This window comes from Mus caroli, unplaced genomic scaffold (genome assembly GCF_978045245.1).
Source record: "Mus caroli unplaced genomic scaffold, Mus_caroli_1 scaffold_5, whole genome shotgun sequence".
Lineage (NCBI taxonomy): Eukaryota > Metazoa > Chordata > Mammalia > Rodentia > Muridae > Mus > Mus caroli.
In genome coordinates, this window is record NW_028227260.1 from 17,350,048 (window position 1) to 17,356,466 (window position 6,419).

At 39.4% G+C, this 6,419-nt stretch overlaps 1 pseudogene; it reads right to left on the bottom strand.

The window, feature by feature from the left end:
• Nucleotides 1-4,972: 4,972 nt before the first annotated feature.
• Nucleotides 4,973-5,637, bottom strand: LOC110287851 (S-adenosylmethionine decarboxylase proenzyme 1 pseudogene; annotated as a pseudogene).
• Between the last annotated feature and the right edge of the window lie 782 nt (nucleotides 5,638-6,419).

The window sequence follows — 6,419 nt, forward strand, 5'->3', positions numbered from 1 at the left end:
TGCATGGTATTGGTATAGTGACAGATAAGTAGACTAATGGAACAAAATTGAAGACCCAGAGATGACCCTACACACCTATGGTCACTTGATCTTTGACAAGGGAGCTAAAACCATCCAGTGGAAAAAAGACAGCATTTTCAACAAATGGTGCTGGCACAACTGGCGGTTATCATGTAGAAAAATGCGAATTGATCCATTTCTATCTCCTTGTACTAAGGTCAAATCTAAGTGGATTAAGGAACTCCACATAAAACCAAGACACTGAAACTTATAGAGGAGAAATTAGGGAAAATCCTTGAAGATATGGGTACAGGGGAAAAATTCCTGAATAGAACAGCAATGGCTTGTGCTGTAAGATCAAGAATCGATAAATGGGACCTCATAAAATTGCAAAGCTTCTGCAAGGCAAAAGAAACCGTCATTAAGACAAAAAGGCCACCAACAGATTGGGAAAGGATCTTTACCTATCCCAAATCGGATAGGGGACTAATATCCAATATATATAAAGAACTCAAGAAGGTGGACTCCAGAATATCAAATAACCCCATTAAAAATGGGGCTCAGAGCTGAACAAAGAATTCTCACCTGAGGAATACGGAATGGCTGAGAAGCACCTGAAAAAATGTTCAAGAGACTTTTAATTGTAAAAAGAATTTGGGTTTTAAAAGAGATGGATATTTTAAAGAGATTGAAATTTTAAGAATATGTAAAGACTATGGGACTTTTAAAATATTTAGATCTTGGGGATGAATAAGAATGTAAGGGTTGAGGCTTACTAGTGATGTGTTTGTGTGTCACGTTGACAAGGTGTCAAATGTACTGGCTAGTTTTGTGTCAACTTGACACAGCTGGAGTTATCACAGAAAAAGGAACTTCAGTTGAGGAAATTCCTCCATGAGATCAAACTGTAAGGCATTTTCTCTATTATTGATAAAGGGGGAAAGTCCCTTGTGTGTGGTACCATCTTTGGGCTGGTAATCTTAGTTTTATAAGAGAGCAGGCTGAGCAAGCCTGAGGCAGCAAGCCAATAAAGAACATCCCTCCATGGCTTCTGCATCAGCTCCTGCTTTCTGACCTGCTTGAGTTTCAGTCCTGACTTCCTTTGGTGATGAACAGCAATATGGAAGTGTAAGCTGAAAAAAACCCTTTTCTACCCAACTTTCTTCTTGGTCATGATGTTTGTGCAGGAATAGAATCCCTGACTAAGACAAGGGGGTATATTTCTTTACAGAAAATTCAGAAAACACATCACACTTTTGACTAAGAAAATGCCATAGAAACAAAGACATGCTGTGAAATTCTAAAATTTGAAAAAAAAATAGCATGAGCTGAGCTTGTAGTTCAGCAGCAGAGTATGCATCTAACCTACATGAGACTATAGGTTTCATACACAGTAGTGTAAACGAAAACACTTTTATTGTTTCAAGTATTTCTGTTCCTCAGAGAAATATCCCTGGCCACCATTTTCATAAGCATAAATAAGCCCGGATTTTGGTCACATCTGGAGACTGACCTGGAGTACCTTTAGTATTTATTAGGTGCTGGCTAATTACTGACATGGAATTTGAACAGAGAAGAGTGAAAGTATCAGACAGGAGGGTTAGAGGATTAAGGCCAAAGGCCTCAGCAAGATTATTTCAACCAGTGAGGAGCAAATTCATTGCCACAAATATTTACCTTTTGTAAAGATTAAACCTTGAAAGAATCTAGTCTCATCAATATTTGCTGATTTCCCCACTCTGAGAATACTTACTACAATAGCCTGGGTAAGCACATTTAATTAATTTAAAAATATTTGTTTTCAAAATTACATGTAGTAGTTTGTTGGCAGGCATAATCATGGTATATGGTGTGAGTGTGAAAGTCAGAGGACAACTTGCAGAAGCTAGTTCTCTTCTACAATGTGGGTTCTGGGAAACCAAACTCAACTTGTCAGACTGAATATCAAGTGCCTTTACTAGCTGAGTCATCTCACTAGCCTATATGTTTGATTTTAGATTTATGTTTTGTGTGTGTGTGTTCTAATAGAAAGAAAAGCTGCCATTTGGGAATGCATGCACAGGTACCCATAGAGGACAGAAGAAGACACTGGATCTTTTAGAGGTAGAGTTACAGGCAACTGTGAGCCACCTGATATGGGTGCTGGGAACTAAGATTAAGTCCTCTTTCAAGAGCAGCAAGCACTTTTAACTGAGAAGTTATCTTTTCAGTGGTGTTTTATTTTTTTTAATACTAACATTTCCCCAAATGATTAATGCAAAGTGCATTCGTTAAACAGTACAATAACAACATAATCTTATTTTTCTCTGAATTCAAGGATCCTGAATTATATTTTTACTTTCAAATAAATTAGTAATAATCAGGATGACCAGATGATTCAGTTGGGAAAGGTGCCTGCCTGCTGTCAAGTCTGATCCTTGAGTGCCATCTTTGGGTCCCACATGTGAAAGGAGAGATCCAGCTCCTGAAAGTTGCCCTCTATCCTTCACATGAACATGTGCATATGTACCAGAGTGTAACCATGTCCAGATCCTGGATGTGATGTTAACATGTACATCCGTGCTTTCATGTGACAGTGTTTGGAAATTGCATAAATGTTACATGTGTAAGTTCTAACATGTGACCAGTGCATACATATGCACTTAAACATGACTACACTTGGAACTTGCATTAATGTCAGCTCAATGTGCATGTACTGATTTGTGATCACTCTCAGAACTTTCACATGTGCCAAAATTTGCGTATGCACTTGTGTGACCAAGCTTATGATGTTTATATATATATATATATATATATATATATATATATATAATCCTAATATGCTCCAATATGCTCCAATATGTGGCACTCAGAATGTGTACATGTGCCAACATGTGTATAAATGCCAACATATGCCTGTGTTCAGAATTAACATGAATATGCATTTGCAACTTGAACCCATGTCAACACTGACATGAAACTGATCTCAGTATCAATGGTATCAATTCTACACCAAAATGATTCACGTTAACAGACTGAACTAGAAAACAGGATCCATCCTTCTGCTTTATCCAAGAAACACATTTTAACATCAAGGGCAGGCATCACTTCAGGGTAAAAGGATGGTTTAAAGGACCCAGGAATGGAAAAAAGGTCCCAAGAAACAAGCAAGTGTAACCATTTTTTTTAATAGACAATTAAGCAAACTTTTATTGAAGCTTACATTGCGGTACAGAAATACATTTCAGCTGATTAAAAGTCCAAAACCAACAGAGAAATTATGGCACCAAAACCTCCCCACCTGTAATTAGACTAGATCACTAGTTTACCTACAGTTGTTCTAGGCTTTGTTCCACACAAACCTATGCAATTCTCAACATTAGGATTCTTAATTTAAGATGGGGAAATCAGACCTCAAGCCAAAATCTACTGGGTTACAAAATCCAGCTTAAATAAACACTGGCCCTCCAAATAGCAATTCAAAATAGGTGCTGTGCTCATTACAAAGTTGACCGAAAGCTTCCTGAAAGAAGCCTTCAATCAACACCGTGTAGAAAGTCCAGACAGTGTTCCAACCACTTGATCTCAAACCAAGTAGACTCTGTTTAGAAACGCTAAAAAAGTGTTTCGTTATAAATACCGAAGGAACAAAACATCACTGCGTCAGTCCAGAAACTACCAAGAAAACAGGAGGGCAATAAATAGGGAGTTTAGTCCAGTTTGCTCTTTTCTGTTCAAGTCCCACCAACATGCTTACTCTTCAACGCCCATTATTTCTAGTGCCATTAAATAGATTCAGAATATTGCGCCGTTCCATACATTCATACACTCACTATCTGGCTGAGTAACCTGGAGAGGTCTCCTCTCTCTGGTCAGTCATTCATCTGAAGGCCATGGTGAAAGGAAGACCAGAGACCAGCTGACGGCAGGACAGGAGGAAATCACAGGTTCTCCTTCGAATCAAAATCTCCTTTAGTAAAACCTGGTGGCAATGGCAGCATTTACTGAGGTCAGAATGCTTAGGACTACATTTCTGCTTTGACATAGTGGACATTCCTATCACTTAGTAAGTTAGTTAAGGCATGGTAGGCACTCCATTAATGCTAATTAAGGTGCTCGGCACAGCCTATCATTTCCATGGAGTTTTCTTTAATGGGTTCTCCTTGCTCATCGCCCTGGAGACTGAGTTCTTTTCATTTGACACATTCAGTTTTGCCATTTATATTCCACAGAAGTTCATGCCAATAAAGAGACCACTTTCTTAAGTCTTAGGGAAAAAAATTAAGCAAGGGACCATCTCCAAACTCTCACCTAGGTTGTAAAATTATAATATAAGCCCACAGTGTAACAGTGTATTGCTTCATCAAAGGTGGTGGAAAAACCATAGGACTCTAAATGCAGGAGTAACTATTAAAACAGCAGAACATAAAACAAGCAACTGGAGTCATTTTCTTACAAAGACTCAACTTGTGGAAGAAAATCTTTAATTGCCATTGCATAAAACACCTGTATGAAGTAGAAATTGGTGTTGAGTAACACTAGTAGAGAATATGCCCTAGAAAGTGGAAGTAACTGGATGTAAAAACTCTGGCCGCAATTTAATAGAACAGTCGCAGATGTCAGCTGAGGCTGCATCTAATGGGGACAAAAGCCTTGTCTGTGGGGAATTTTGGATGATGTCTGCAGAAACATTACACTGAGCGTAAACTAAATTGTATCATTTTTACAAGTGTCATAAAGACTCATACAGTCAAAGTTCTTCTCAACATGCACTTCAGTTCCACAGCAAGAGTGACATAGAACACCTAAACACAGAAGAGAGCATTCATGCCAGATACCTACCTCCTTGATATAATAATGCATACACTTCAAAATGATTACAATATCATTACACCTAGGGCTTTCTGCAACTATGCGGTCGTGGTCCTGGTCAGCATGGCCCTCAGGATCAGCATCTAGAAAGCAGCCACCACCTCCTGTGTGTCTTTTCACATCACTCCAGAACCAATGGTTCTGGAGTGATGTGAATAGTCCAATATGTTCCATCCGATTTCATTCCATTCATCAAGTAGCCACAAGGATTGAACAGTGTGGCATCAACGACAGAACCTGGTATCAGGTCACGAATTCCACTCTCACGAATGACATCCTTTGCAGCAACACCATCTTTCATGTAGAACTGGTCTATAACTGCTGGGTCAAGCTCACTCATCAGAATTTCAAGGGTTTGAACTGGCTGACTGATTACTCGGCTCTCTGGGAAATCCAAAGTATACAAGTACCAGCAGTCAGAATTCATGCATCCCATACAATATGCTGCTCCATTTGGGAAAATTGCATTAAGAAACTCGATTTCATCCTGGAAATTCCGGTGTGGGTACCCTTGGTGAGAAGGCTTCATGAAATTCTTAGGAGAATAAAAGAAGCTTTGAATTGAGTCAAACCCACTGTAATCCCTAGCAAGCTTCAACAGGGGAACCAGTGCTTTCAGTAAGAGGGTGGTACCACGTCTTCAAAATGAAACGTCTCTTGGAGACAAACATGCTACTCTCACTGAGTACATAAGCTTCCTGCTTGTCAGTCTTTGTCACACTTATGATTGAGCACTGCACATCCTTCAAAAGGACATCCCACTCAGATCTTGGGATGGTACGAAGATCCCCAAATCCCTGGCTTGCATCGGACTGCTATCTGGAAAACCAGACCTCCAGCAGTTTCTCAGTCCCTTCAAATGTGCAGCTTCCATCACCATGAGACTAGTGAACAACCAACAACCACAGAAAATCAACTAAATTAAATCTCTTCTCCCGCTGCTCCTGCGGCCGCTGTGGATTGCTCCAGCTGTGTTACTAAAGTTCAGGTTCCCTTTCTTTTTTGGCTATAATTTTATATTAACTGTTTTTTTTTTTTAATAAAAATTTCCCGGCTATTTTCGTGAGCGAAAGTTGAACTTGAGTCTGTTGGAAATAGAGGCAGATACAGTTCAGTCTCTTGTAGTCCGCTGCTTTCCTGTTAGAAAGAGTTGAGTGAGCGCTAGCTAATGTCGCTGGCAATACTGTGTAAGCCAAGTGTAGCCATTTTAACACATAACAAAATAAACTTCAAGCCAACACTGATAAGAATACATGAGGAAGGACACTACATACTCATCAAGGAAAACAATGTGTCAAGAAGATATTGCAATTCTTCACATCTATGCATCAAATCTTACATCAGTTACATATCTTGTTGAACACAAAGAACTTGAGATGGTGCCTAACTAGACCCTTTATCCCCACGGACTAGTGCTCATCTTACTGGGTGGTATACTGCATTCTTCTAGAGGAGAAACGTAGCCATCAATCCAGCTACAACCCCCCCCCCCAATCTACAATAGTTTCTTCTCTGCAAGTTATGCTGGAACAACTCTTGCACAACTGTTGTATAAATAAACAACCATT